The sequence below is a fragment of the Rhinolophus ferrumequinum genome, chromosome 25 (genome assembly GCF_004115265.2).
Source record: "Rhinolophus ferrumequinum isolate MPI-CBG mRhiFer1 chromosome 25, mRhiFer1_v1.p, whole genome shotgun sequence".
Classification (NCBI taxonomy): domain Eukaryota; kingdom Metazoa; phylum Chordata; class Mammalia; order Chiroptera; family Rhinolophidae; genus Rhinolophus; species Rhinolophus ferrumequinum.
The window spans coordinates 24963697-24979232 of record NC_046308.1 but is presented as its reverse complement, the minus strand read 5'-3'; the positions used below and the strand labels follow the sequence as shown (position 1 = coordinate 24979232).

At 41.8% G+C, this 15536-nt stretch overlaps 2 pseudogenes; one reads left to right on the top strand and one right to left on the bottom strand.

Moving 5' to 3' along the window:
• Window positions 1-3479: 3479 nt before the first annotated feature.
• Window positions 3480-6719, bottom strand: LOC117017343 (transcription elongation factor A protein 1-like; annotated as a pseudogene).
• A 127-nt stretch (window positions 6720-6846) lies between these two features.
• On the top strand, window positions 6847-10758 carry LOC117017342 (septin-10-like; annotated as a pseudogene).
• Window positions 10759-15536: the final 4778 nt, after the last annotated feature.

Sequence of the window (15536 nt, the reverse complement as noted above, 5' to 3'; positions counted from 1 at the left end):
GGGACAAGACAAGAATGCCCCTCTCACCCTGTTATTAGTACTGAATTCCTTAGCAAGAGTAATTGGGCAAAACAAAGAAAGAAAAGACATCCAAATCAGAAAAGAAGAAGTAGGAATGTCGCTATTTGCAGATGATATGATTTTTTTATATAGAAACTCCCAAAGATTCAACCAAAAACTGTTGGAATTAATGATTTCAGAAAAGTTGTAGGATATAAAATCATCATACAGAAATCAGTTGTATTTCTATAAATTAATAATGAAACATCTGAAAAAGAAATAAAAAAAAACTATCCCACTCACATAGTATCAAAAACAATAAAATACTTAGAAATAAACTTAACCAAGAATGTGGAAAATCTATACATTGAAAACTGTAAGACTTTGTTGAAAGAAATCAAAGAAGACACAAACAAGAAGACATCCCATGTTCCTAGATTGAAAGAATTAATATTGTTCAAGTGTCCATATTACCCAAAGTCATCTATAGATTCAATAATATCCCTAAAAAATTCTAATGGTATTCTTTACAGAAATAGAAAAAAAAAATCCTAAAATTTGTATGGAAATACAAAAAAACCCTGAAGAACCAAAGAAATCCCCAGAAAAAAGAACTCAGAAGTGTCACACTTCCTGAGTTCAAATTATGCTACAAAGCTATAGTTAAAACAAACAAACAACCAAACAAACAACAACAACAAAAAACAGTGTAGTACTGGCATTAAAATAGACACATAGACCAGTGAAACAAAATAGAGAGCCCAGAATTAAACCGCTGTATATCTGGTCAACTAATATTTGACAAGGGAGCCAAGAACACCCAACAGGGAAAAAATAGTCTCTTCAACAAGTAGTGCTGGAAAAACAGGATAAACACATGCAAAATAATGAAATTGGACAGCTATCTTATACCATTCACAAAAATTAAGTCAAAGTGGATCAATGAATTAAACCTAAGACCTGATACCACAAGACTCCTAGAAGGAAATGTAGGAACAAAGCTCCTGGACATTGGTCTTGCAATGATTTTTTTGGATATGACATCAAAAGCACAAACAACAAAATAAAAAATTAACAAATGGGATTAGTACATAAAACTTAAAAGCTTCTGTTCAGCAAAAGAAACAAAAAAAATGAAAAGGCAATCTAGATAATAGAAGACAATATTTGCAAATCATATATCCAATAAGTAGTTAGTATCCAAAATATATTTTAAAGACACATACAACTTAATAACAACAAACAAAACAATGTGACTACAAAATGGGCAAAGGAACTAAACAGACAATTTTTTTTTTTATTAAAGGTTTGTTTTTTTTTAATTGGGGAAGGGGAACAGGACTTTATTGGGGAACAGTGTGTACTTCCAGGACTTTTTTCCAAGTCAAGTTGTCCTTTCAATCTTTGTTGTAGAGGGTGCCATGCAGCTTCAAGTTGTTGTCCTTTCAATCTTAGTTGTGGAGGGTGCAGCTCAGCTCCAGGTCCAGTTGCTGTTTTCTAGTTGCAGGGGGCACAGCCCACCATCCCGTGCGGGAGTTGAACCCGCAACCTTGTGGTTGAGAGGATGCGCTCCAACCAACTGAGCCATCCGGGAGCTCAGCGGCAGCTCAGCTCAAGGTGCCATGTTCAACCTTAGTTGCAGGGAGCGCTGCCCACCATCCCTTGCGGAAGTCGAGGAATTGAACTGGCAACCGTGTGGTTGGGAGCCCACTGGTCCATGTGGGAATCGAACCAGTAGCCTTCGGAGTTAGGAGCATGGAGCTCTAACCGCCTGAGCCACCGGGCCGGCCCCAATAGACAATTTTTTAAAGAAGATATCCAAGTACCTCAACATCATTAACCATCAGGAAAATGCAAATCCTAACCACAATGATACATTACTCACACCTGTTAGGTTGGCTATTATCAACAAGACAAGAAATAACAAGTGTTGGAGAGGATGTGGGAACTCTGGTACACTGTTGGTGAGAATGTAAATTAGTGCAGCCTATATGGAAAACGGTATGAAAGTTCTTCATAAGTTAAAAATAGAACTACCATATGATTCACAGACAGAAATTATGCTGAGCAAAAGAAGCCAGATCAAAGACCACAAACTGTATGCTTCATTGTATGAAGTTATAAAGAAGCAAAACTAATTTAAGGTGACAAAATCTGACTAGTAGTTGTCTTGGGAAAAGGAGATTACAGGGATGGAACAAGGAAAACTGTCTGGAATGATAGCAATGTTCTGTATTAAGATAATGTTGTGAGTTACAGAGGTGCATCTTTTGTTAAAAATTGTATGGCTAACATAATTGATTGTATTCCCCAAACTGTATTTCATATCCCCATGGATGGTGTAGATGCCTGACCACTGCAGTATACACCTGAAGCTGAAGCTGAATAATACTGAATGTCAAATATATATATATATATATATTCACAGGATGTGGAGTACAGCATAGGGAATAGAGTCAATGGAATTGTAACAGATGTCAATCATACGATGTCAGAGGGGTAGTAGATTGGGGAGAGAAGGTTATCACTTTGTGAGGGGTGTAAATGTAAGTATTACAGTGTTTTGTACATGTGAAACTAATAAAAATATTGTACAACTAAGATTTGTGTTTCAATGTACATAAATTTTACCTCAGGAAAAAAACTGGAATCGTCATCATCATTGATTGAAGTTAGAGAGTTAGTGAGGGACAGATGATATAAGATTGTCAGAATATTAATATTGTTGAAACTTGGAGGGGTAGATAAGAATTTATTATATTCTTTTGTTTACTTTTTTTTTCAACAAAGACAAGTCATATTTCCAAAAGTAAAATCTATCAAGGACAAGTAATAAACATGTATAAGAAATTATAATAAATGGTGGTCACGGTCAGTTACAAATGCAAAATATTAATATATAATTATCCTAGACTTGTGAATATAATAATTAAAACCAATTTTATGCTAATCCAAATATTGTGTACAATTTAGATAAGCTGGTCAAGTAGTATTTGAATACACACCACATTTGATAAACCTGTAATCATATTACCTCTCTCCTCCATTAATATTTGCAGGTACATGCCAATATGGGGGAAAATGCAATTTTCATTTATGTGTTAACTGAGAAGAATAACATTTCTATTGTGTATGTTTCAGACTGTAAAAAAGTTAAGGTACATTTTCCTTTAGGAAGGAAAAAAGGTAAAAATAAATTGCCAAAAGTTTAATTGATAAAAGTTTAATATCAATTACCCATAAAAATGAAAAAAAGTGTTTGAAACAGATACCACGCAATTATTATGTAGTCTCCCTACTGCTCTGAAACTGTAGAAGGCATTTAAGGAAGGAAGTTATGTCAAAAACATAGATTAACCTAAGAATGTATGTCACTTTAAAAATCTGATTTGCATAAAAACTAGGTCTTTGGCCTAGTTTTAATGCTAATTACAAAATCCATTTTCTCAATGGTCCAGACATTTGGCCAATCTTCCAACTCAGCAGAACTTCCATCAATTTCCACATTCATTACAGACAACAAATGTTGTCACTGGTTCATTGGTACTTCGCGTTTCTACCTGTGTGTAAGTACAGTTCTTTTTACATTTGCCACATGTGAATAAGTCGGTCTGGGTTCCACCCATCTTGGCCATTTGATGCTTTCTGATGGCTTCTTAGGTCAAGTTTTTCTGTAACTCTTCAAGTTCATCACTAGCCATTTCCTCTGCAGTCATTCTAGCAAATAAGTCAGGAAGAATATTCCCATACAGTACATTTTTCCTTAAATTCGGATTCTTTGCATTCTTAAGATTTGATATTTGACTTCATACTCTATTTTTGTATTTCATGTCTCTATTCCTTCTTTCTGGATACATAGCTTTCTCAACTTGAGATCCTAATTCTTCCTCATCAGCTCCAGAAACAATGTAGTCATCTACTCGAAGAGCAGCAATACAGAATCAGACGTGCTTAGTGCTTGAGGAAAAGATGACACGTAATTATCTCTAGCATTTGTCTCATCCTTTCTACTGCTTAAGTTGCCACTGGAGCTACTTTCTTCTCTTCAGGGCTATTTCGTGATATAATTGCAGTGTATTTTTTTCCCCTTTTCTTCAGGATCTTTATAAGTTGATGGTTCATCTGATAACTTTTCCCAGGATTTGATGAGAGACTTAGCTAAAGATGTAATTTCTTCCTCTGTACTCTGCTTGCAAAGAGCATTTTCTGACATTCCAATTCTTGTGGACTGTAATAAATTCAGGGTCATGGGAATATTCTTAAACTCCTTCAGCAAGTCCAGTGCTCCAGCTGTGCTCTTCTTCTGCACCATCTTGTCCATCTTCTTGGCAGTGTGGACCACCTCATCCCCCAAGGCCCAGGCCAGTCTTCACCCCACTTTGCCTGTTTGGGCCAGGATGTTAGCGAAGTTGGGGCAGAGGCAACAGCAGGACTTAAGCTCAGGTGCTCTTCTGTTTACTTTTCATCATTTGAAGTGCTCCATAATAAAAAGTTAAACAAAAGTAGTTAAAAGTGGATCATAGATCTAAACATCAAGGCAAAAACAATAAAAATCTAGAAGAAGAAAAAACATCTCTACAACCTTGGGCTAGGCAAAGAATTGTAGAACAAAAAAGGACTAACCACAACACAAATAGAATTTCATAACAATTTAAAACTCTGTTCCTTGGAATATACTGCTAAGAAAATGAAAAGCAAGCCATGACTGGGAGAAAATATTTTCAATATATATGATAATACTTATATCCAGAATACGTGAAGAACTTTACAACTCTATAATAAGAAAACATAATAGCCAAATAAGAAATATATGAGTAGATAAATAAGAAGATATATAAATGGTCATAAGACATGAAAGAGGATCAATATTATTAATAATCAGGGAAATGTAAATAAAATCACAATGAGATACCATTACATACCAAATAGAATGACAAAATTGAAAATGTGTATTGTGAGCACTTGGAGCTCTTATTTATTGCTGGTGGAAGTGTAAAATGGAAAAACCACTTTGGAAAACACTGGCAGATTTTAATAAAATTAAAACTACGTGTTCCATATGATGTAGTGATTCTGCTTCTAGGTGTTTACCCAAGGGAAATGGAAGCATAATTTATAAAAAAAAAAGTGCATAAATATTCATATTTATAACAACTTTATTTAAATTAGTTCCAAATTGGAAACAATATAAATTTCCCTCAACTGGTGAATAAACAAACAAACTGTGGTATATTCATATGATTAAATACTCCTCCACAATAAAAAGGAATGAACTGCGCATGCAACAACATGAATGAATCTCAAAACTATGCTGAGTAGAAAGAAACTTAACACAAAAGAGTACATACTGTATGTTACGTTTTTATAAAATTCAAAAGCAAGCAAAAATAATATATCGTGACTGAAATCAAGCATTAGTTTTCCAGGACCAGGGTAGAGGTATTCATTATACCAGGGAACTTTTTAGGGTAATGAAAATGTCATATTTCTTGATTGAGTAGTGATTGCATGGGCATATATTTGTCAAAAATACTGAACTTGTACACAAAAACTAGATTCATTTTATTGTATCTTGATTATACTCCAATAAAGTAGATTTAAATATTCAAATAAAACATATGAACAGTTAAGGCCAAGAAACATACAATTAAAATCCTAAAGCCCCAAAAAATTTGTAATAAAAAAATATGAATTTAAGGTGATGGCATTTTTAGCACCAAATTGGCTCAATTTATTAGTAAGTTGTAAGGAAAGACATGGGGGGCAAGGCAGGCTTATACATTGCTGGTAGAAGCATACTTAAAAAAAACCACACACCTTTTTATGAGAACATTTCAGCAATGTTCTTAACAGAGAATATATCATTAGACTTAGCAATTTATCTTCTAGGAATCTGTTCTCAGAAAATAAATGGTTAGGTTTGCAAAAAAATGCACATTCAACTTAGCACTGTTTATCTCAGTGAAAATTGAACATAATAAATTGTCAAAGAAGAATTGACAGTAAATGATAGTACCCCTATTGAAAGGATATTATAAAGTCATTCAGAATAATGCTGTTGAAGTTTACTTATTGATGTAAAAAGATGCCAATAATACATAGTCTTAATGAAAATGTTTCAAGGTAGCATATACTATATGATCTAAGATCAAATGTTATGCACCCAAATATTAACAGTGATTATGAGTGAATTGCTTTTATTTTCTGCTTTATGTTAAGATGTATTCTATAATTTTTCTAAAATATAAATGCAGTACTTGTGAAAATTAACTAAAAAGAACAATTAAATTTTTGCAAGTTGGCCATTCAGTGAATTAGGTTTTTGTAAATTGACCTGTTGGTGAATTAGCTTTCATGAACTGATTTTCAGAGAACTGGACTGACTCCTTTAGTTAGAATCAATTTGATCAATTTGATTTATTAGTCGATTGAAGGTGATTGAGCAGTGGGAAAGCGGTGTCATTTATTAAGATAGGGAATATAGGAAGAGAAAAGTTTTGAGGAAAGGTAGTGATATAATTTTTTAATGTGTTGAACTCCCGGTGTCTGTCTGGGTGTTCACGTGTGGATAGAAATACACATTTGGAAGTGATCAGCAAAGGGTAATTCAAGGCACGGGAGTGGACAAGATCTTTCATAGAGCATAAATAGAATGCCAAGAAAAGCAGGCTCAGGTCCCCAACAACGTCAAGATGGCTGTCTGTGACATCCCACCCCATGGCCTAAAGATGACGGTCCCTTCATTGGCAACAGCACCGCTATTCAGGAGATGTTCAAGCACATCTCAGAGCAGTTCATTGCCATGTTCCACCGGAAGGTCTTCCTCCACTGGTAGGCGGCAACCGCATGGATCAGATGGAGTTCACCGAGGCTGAGAGCAACATGAATGATCTCGCCTCTGAGTACCAGCACTACCATGAGGCCATTTTAAAAAAAGGGGCGGAAGATTTCGGTGAGGAGGCCGAAGAAAAGGCCTAAGGCCCAGCCCCATCACTCAGGCTTCTCAGTTCCTTCAGCCTTCTTCCTCAACTGCCCCTTTACTCTCCCTCAGAATTCGCATTTTCTGCCTTTATCTCTTTTTCTTTTAGGGGAGGTGAGTGTCTGACACATAATAGGCGCTCAATAAATATTTGTTGTTTGTTGAATATCTCCTCTCTCTTCCCAGAGTGGAAAGAGAGATAAAAATACCTTAAATTTTTATTTCCAAAAGAGAGCTAAAAAACCTTGTATTTCCTTCTGGTGTCCATTCCTCCCATCTGTCCAGTTAATATTTCCCTCTCTGTTTTCAAGATAATTCTCCAAGAAGCTGTGTTTCCATCCAGATCATATTTAGAACCATGTGCCGAAAACCCAGATGGATGACCAACATCCTAAGCTCATGTGGTAGCCAAGGGGAAAGGAAACCACCCTAACTAGTCCCTACAAGGAAGGAGTGGGGTTTCCAATTCTAGAGCAGTTTTGGAGTGGGATCCAGGCTATTAAAGTCCTAATTTCCATATATTTCCCTGCTCCTCTCTCAGCATTGGGGGAGATGTTAACAGTATTATCTCCATTTTCAGTCTCCCTGCAAGCTCTGTCCTGAGCTCTGTTTCCACTGTAGGGGTCTGCACCACTCTATCAAGTGGGATCCTTCCCTGTTCCACTTTACTTCCCTCTCACATTGGATCCCTTCCTTTCTCTGGTTGGAGAAAGGGGTTAAGGGGAAAGAGAGACCAGCCTTGGTCCCTAAGCCTCCAGAAAGGCCCTTCCCATCCCCACCTTTTCTTAGCCCAAAAAATATCAGTCTTACTGTATATATATGGAAATGTATGTACTGCCACCTAAATGTTTGAGTCATTCCTCAGAGGAGAGGGGACAGGACACCATTTTTTGGCAACGTATCTTTTGTTATTACCATTTTCCCCTCACCCTTGGTTTAGTCCTACCCTACACTTCAAATTTCTATTTTGTGTTGAACTTGCTTTGTATCATATTGGAAAAAATGACATTGCCCCAAGAGCCAAAAATAAATGGGAATTGAAAAAGAAGAAGAAGAGAAGAAGAAGAAGGAGAAAGAGAAGGAGAAGGAGAAGAAGAAGAAGAAGGCCGAGGATGGAAACCTGTGGAATATCACTGTTTAGTCTCCTCCTGAAGGAGAGGTTCCTCAAAAAATTAAGAATAGAATTACCATGTGACCCAGTAATCCCTCTCCTGGGTATATACCCCAAAAATCTGAAGACATTTATCCATAAAGACATATGTACTCCGATGTTCATTGCAGCTTTATTTATGGTTCCCAAGACATGGAAACAACCAAAGTGTCCTTTGATGGATGACTGGATAAAAAAAGATGTGGTATATATACACAATGGAATACTACTCTGCCATAAGAAAAATTGAAATGCTGCCATTTGTGACATGGATGGATCTTGAGATTATTATGCTAAGTGAAATAAGTCAGAAAAAGTTGAGAACCATATGATTTCATTGATATGTGGTATATAAAACTGAAAGCAACAAAAGAACAAGGCAAACAAAGAAACACAAACTCATAGACACAGACAACAATTTAGTGGTTATCAGAGGGTAAGGGGGGTCAAATAGGTCTGACAATTAAGTTTGTGAATTTGTTGCCACGATGTTGCTAACCTTTATATATACGTATAAATATATATCAGAGAGGTTATTCATTATGAATTTTTACCAACTGGACAGTTAACCAAGTTTACTATTTGGAAGTGCTGAAAAGGCTGCATGAAAAAGTTAGATGACCTGAACTTTTCGCCAACAATTCATGACTCTTTCATCACGACAATGCACCAGCTCACACAGCACTGTCTGTGAGTGAGTTTTTAGCCAGTAAACACATAACTGTATTGGAACACCCTCCCTACTCACCTGATCTGGCCCCCAATGACTTATTTCTTTACCTAAACATAAAGTAAATATTGAAAAGAAGATATGTTGATGACTTCAGGACATCAAGGGTAATAACGATGACAACTCTGATGGCCAATGCAGAAAAAGAGTTCCAAGATTGCTTTGAAGGGTGGACTAGGCACTGGCATTGGTGCATAGTTTCCTAAGGGGAGTACTTCAAAAGTGACTGTAGTGATATTTAGCAATGAGGTATGTAGCACTTTTTCTAGGATGAGTTCGCAAACTTAATTGTCAGACCTCGTATGGTGATGGAAGGAGAACTGACTCTGGGTAGTGAGCACACAATATGATATATAGATGATGTATTATATAATTATACACTTGAAACCTATGCAATTTTACTAACTATTGTCACCCCAATAAATTTAATTTTTTTAAAAAAAGAGAAGTGGCCAGAAGTCAGAGGAAAATTAGAAAAATAATGCATTTTGAAAGGAAATGAAAAAGAATATTTCAAGACATCATCTGTCACTGTGTTAAGTAAAATAGAACTGAAAAGTTTTCACTGCACTTAATATCTGGCTTCATCTAATAAGAGTAGGCATTTCAGTTCTTTCAGTCTCCCATGGCAACAAAAACTTGTATGTTCTGCCAAGTATCTGATGATGAACAGTGAGGAAAAAAGAGAAAATTCATTCTTTAACTATGTCTGGCCATGTTAGTTCTGAGTTTGCCTGATCAGGTGGTCAATAGATCCATTCAGCAAGGTTTCTGTTTTAATATACCCTGTGTTGGGGAGACTGAAATGGGAAAAGCAATGCTGATTGATACATTGTTTAGTACTAATTTTGAAGACCATGAATCCCTACATTTTTTTACTGACATGTTAGACTTAAAGCTCAAATGTATGAATTCCAAGAAAGTAATGTTCAATGGAAGATGACCATTGTGAATACGGTGGGATTTGGTGACCAAATAAACAAAGACGAAAGCTGCCAACCAATAGTTGACTGTTGTAGATACTCAGTTTGAGACCTCTGTCCAAGAAGAACTGAAGATTAAGCGTTCTCTCTCCAACTACCACTGTTATCATATCTATGAGGGCCTCCACTTCATCTCACCAACAGGCCAGTCTCTGAAGACATTTGATCTCTTAACCACGAAGAGCCTTGACAACAAGGTGAACATTACACGAGTGATTGCCAAAGCAGACGCAATTTCTAAAGCTGAATTACGGAAGTTTAAGATCAAGCTCACGAGTGCATTGGTCAGCAATGGCGTCCAGATATACCAGTTCCCAACAGATGATGGAACTACTGCTGAAATCAATGCTTCAGTAAATGGACACTTGCCATTTGCTGTTGTAGGAAGTATGGATGAGGTAAAAGTTGTAATAAGATGGTCAAAGTGTGCCAGTACCCGTAGATGTTGTACAAGTGGAAAATGAAAACCACTGTGGGTTTGTAAGACTCTGGGAAATGCTCATTTGTACAAACATGGAGGATCTGCCTGAACAGACCCACACGAAGCACTATGAATTTTATGGGCATTGCAACCTGGGGAAAAGGGCTTTACTGACGTGGACTCAGAGAATAAGCCACTCAGTCTTCAAGAGATCTGTGAAGCCAAAACACAAATTTGATAGTGAACATCAGAGGAAAGAAGAGGTGAAGGAGATGTTTGTGCAACGAGTAAAGGAGAAAGAAGCCATACTGAACTGAAAGAGAGCTGCAGGTCCAGTTTGAGAACCTTAAAAGAGTTCATCAAGAAGAGAGAATGAAGCTTGAAGAAAAGAGAAGACTTTTGGAAGAAGAAACAATCTCTTTCTCTAAAAAGAAAGCTACCTTTGAGATATACAAGAACCAGACCTTCATGGTAACAGGAGGCTATCTGAAATAGGACATGGGCCATAAAAACTCCACTTTTATGTAATTCAAAAGTTCCAGATCACAGAAGGTCATCACAAGCAAACATTATTAAAATGTTAGAAGTATGCTGTGGTTTTCTTGCTATTTTTATTTGCTGTATCACTTATTCTGTATCTGGCAAATGGCCATAGTTACTGCCATTTTTGGAAAAATATTTTTAAGTATAAGGTCAATACACAAGTCAGAGTGTGTCGTGCGGGGCGTCCGGCGGGGTCTCTGGTCCCGCTCCCCACACAAGAACGCAGGACATGGCTAGGCCAAAAAGGAACACCCACGGAGCCATAGGTAGGGAAGTCATACCACTATGGTCTCGCTGGGTTTACACAACGTGCGACCTGCTGTCCGCTTTGCTGCCAACCGACCGACTCTCCTCCACTCTCCTCCACTCTCCTCCACTCTCCTTCAGTCTCCTCCTCTCTCCTCCTCTCTCCTCGACTTCCCTCCGTTGCTGCAGCAGTTATATTAGTGGCCAATGGCTCAATGGCTACAGCTGACGGCCAACCAGCCACAGCTGATGGCCATTTACTACCTGAGCCAGCACCTTTCCACATGAGGCCGAGAGCCTGGAAACTGCTTTCTGGGGCTCTGTCCCCGCACTCCACCCCTACAGGTTCTCGCCTCATAATCTACGCGACAAGCGTCTTTCACGAGGGTCCCTGTGCCATATTAGCCTATTGACACCTACGGACGAAAAGAAACGGTAGTTTTAGGAACCAACAGTGGCAAATCCCTTCCATCTGGGAGGATACACGCCAGCTTTTTGTCCTGGGAAAGGAGGGTTGCTGCCACTGGCACCTTTCCCGGTTTGTGGTACCAAACCTTTATGGCAGTGCTTGGGGTCCCTTGCATAGTTTCAACATGTAACAGAACAGGGGACCCCATAATAGGCCATAGTGAGAGCACATAGTCTCCCCGCAAAATCATCCCGGTATCGGGACCTTCGTATACTACAGTCACTTGTGGTGGCCACTCAGCCACCACCCCTGGCGTCACTTGCAAATCATGAGTCAAACCGGCCCCCCATGGGGCTATCAGGCCCAACCATCGACAGTGGGGGCTTTTGACCTGCCAGGGCCAAGTCCATTGCTGCCGTTCCCCTGCTTTCAAGCATGTGGGTGCTGGCAGCAAAATGTTTCCATTCCTGCCGTAGCCTGGCTTTAACAGAGTCTCACTGGTGGTAACTTGTAATTGAATGGGAGCGGCCGTTCGATGTAGCAGAGCTTCTACTGGTGCCGGCCCTCCCTTCCGTGGTCTCTCATTCAGGACTCTCAGGACATCCCATAAACGCGAGGCCCAGTCACGCATTGTGGGAGGGTGTTTTGACACCCGGAGACCTTGCTTCAAAAGGCCGTTATAGCGTTCAATCATGCCAGCTGCTTGTGGGTTATACGGAGCATGAAACAACCATTGCACGTCCATCCTGGCAGCCCAGCGCTGCACTTCTTGCCCCGTAAAATGGGTACCCCTGTCACTTTCAATGACTTGGGGGCACCCATAGAGGGTGCATAGCCGTGTAAGAGCGACCACTGTATGCCGCTGATCCGCAGCTGGACACGGCCAAGCAAACATCAATCCCGTAGCAGTGTCCACTGCTGTAAATGCGTATATCGCATTGCGGGCCTTAGGCAGGGGTCCAATGTAATCCACTTGCCAGCGAGTGAGGGGCACCCTCCCTCGCGTAATCTGCTGTGTCTCCCAGGGGAGCCTCCGCCTTTGGGGGTTGTCCTGGGCACAGATGGCACAGTCATAACAGGCATCTGCTATCTCCTGCCATTTCAAAGGCAGACCCCAGCGTCTGCTCACCTGCCACATGGTTCGGCTTCCGGCGTGCTGCAATTTCCTATGCAGCCAATGGGCTACATCAGTGGCAGGAGCCCGTTCTAACCATCGGACCCGTGCTAGGGCATCTGCTTCATCATTACCTGGGGACACTAAGGGGGAGTGACCTGTGACATGCATTAGGGTCACCTCTTTTCTCTGCCCTAGGTCCCAAAGGTCCTGCCACATGGCTTGACCCCACAGTGGACGGTGTCCTACCAACCAGTTTTGGTGTTTCCACGTAGGGAGCCACAGCGTTAGGCCCCGGAACACCGCCCAGCTGTCAGTACAAATAACTAGGGGCCCGGGCTCGTGGCTGATTACCATCCACACAGCCCGTAGCTCAGCCCACTGGCTACTCTGGCCCACCCCAGTATCAAACCAAATGGGCTTGCACACCAATAGCCGTCCAAACAGCTGCAGCCCCTCGGCTAGAACCATCAGTAAACCAGGCATCCTCAGGTACTGGGGGCTGTCCTTCTTTGTAGGGCGAGGGCTCCAAGTCCTCCCCTCTAGGCAGAGCGCTTGGCTCAGCCTGGGCTACAAGCTCCACAGGCCCCAGGACCTGTTGTAGCTCTGTCCTCAAAGGGCTTGAACTAAGGGTGCTACGTTGCTCCAAGTAGGCACCCCACTTGGAGAGGGTGGTGGTCTGTGCCACCCCTGTTTTGGGTCCCTGGGTCCACGTACGGACCCACCCCTGGACAGGATAGGTTGTTCGAACCAACACCCGTGCCGTTCCTGTGATGGCTTCTGTGGCCACTAGGGCTGCGTACACAGCAGCCAGCTGTTTCTCTATTAGTGAGTAGCGGACCTCTGCTCCTTTCCATAATTGGGACCAAAATCCCACTGGCAACCGGAGACGCTCCTGCCGTTGCCAGAGGCCCCATCCGTACCCCTCTTGGGTTACGTGAACATCAAGTTCAAATGGGCGGCCGGGGTCCACTACTTGCAGAGCCTGTGCCTGCTGCACTGCCCGTTTTGTGGCAATGAAGGCTTGCTCTACAGCCTCTGTCCAATCCCATGAGGTCCCCTTTTTTATCATATTGTACAAGGGCCTTGCCATTTGTGCTAAATGGGGTACAAATGCCCGCCAATATCCTAGCAGACCCAAATATGTCTGCAATTGGGAGACCTTGGTCGGCCGGGGAAAGGCTTGTATCTTATCAATGATTGCCTCAGGTATAACCTTTGTCTTACCCGACCACACAACACCCAAAAACTTGACGGATAAGCCAGGGCCTTGGACCTTTTCCTCATTCACCGCCCAGCCGCGTGACTTCAGGTGGCGGAGAAGAGAGGGAGCTGCTTGCTCTAAATCAGAAAGAGAATCTGATGTTAACAGAATATCATCGACATAATGAAACAAGGCCACAGAGGACGGGCGATCCCACTGTGCCAAATCCTGGGCCACGAGCCCGTGGCAGATAGTGGGGCTGTGCAAGTATTCTTGCGGAAGGACTTGAAAAGTCCACTGCCGCCCATCCCAAGTAAAAGCAAACTGCTCTTGACACTCGGGTGCAATGTCAATGGAGAAAAAAGCATTGGCCAAGTCCACTACATAGTGATATGTCCCCAGGCGGACAGTCAGACGATCCATTAAATCATGTATTGAAGGCACTGCAGCGTGCAAGGGTGGTGTCACCTTATTTAACTCCCTATAGTCCACAGTCATTCGCCAGGTCCCATCTGGCTTCTTGACAGGCCATACTGGGGAGTTAAAGGGACTGTGCGTTGGCCTCACAATATGTGCCTTCTCCAGTTCCAATATTGTACGACCAATCTCCTCCTGCCCTCCTGGAAGGCGGTACTGTCGCACTGTAACCACGCGCCGGGGCTGTGGCGACACTTGAGGAGGGTGGTGAGCAAGCCCGCGTGTCACCGCTTTCACCACCCGGATCCGGAGACGGAACTCTCCTACCGTCGTCTGTAAGCTGAGGCCATGTAGCACGTCCACCCCTAGAATATACTCCGGAACGGGGGAGACATAAACCTTGTAGGTACGAGGGGGAAGCCTTCCTATACCCAGTGGTAAGGAAACAGCTTTCACAGTCACAGTCTTTCCCCCATAGCCATCAATGCAGATTGCTGGTCCAGGGAACAGTTCTGGGTTCCCATAAACAAGACTGCAGTCTGCGCCAGTGTCAACTAGGGCCAAAACCCTCTGCACATTAGAAGGGGACCAATGTATGGATAGTTCCACATGGGGCCTCCGGTCCCTGCTCGTCCTCTCTGACCGGGTACCTTGGCCCCACCTCTAATCAAGCTGAAAGGAGTTGTCCTCAAGCGGCTGCATGAAGTCCTGGAGGGACACGGGTCGCGCTTGCCCAGACGTCTCCTTTATGCTTCTCCGGAATTGTTGTTCCGGACGCAACTGTTTCCAAAGTTCCAGCAGGAGTGCATTGGGTTTTCCGTCTATTTTCTCCCGATCGACCCCTGCTGCCACAAGATCACGCCACATCTGTGCGCGTGTTACTCTCTGAGGTCCGCGACCTCGCCCCTTTACCTTTGGTTTGGGCTTCCAGGTCTCAACTGTGCGAACCTCCTGTCTTAATCTCCTTCGCCTCCGGCTTTCAACATCCCCTAGGGTGGCCATGGCAGTTGTAACTTCATGGATCCGTCGCCCTACATAAGGTGTAAGAATAGCAACCAAGGACCCAAAAGCACTCGCAGGTGCAGTATCCAAAACCAGATCTCTCATGCTGGCTGTAAAAAGCTCGTCATCCGGCCTCTTCATGTTAATGTTAAAAATAGCATGTCTCATACCCATTTCACGGATGATTTGTGTAAGTTCCGTATATGACTGCCATTGACTCACAGTGTCTGGCAGCTCGCCAGCCTGTCCCCATACTGTGCGTACCGCAGCAGTGAGCCACTCCATTAGAGAATGGTTGCCCTGGTCGTGGGCCAACCTATGGCAGTTCTGTAACCTTT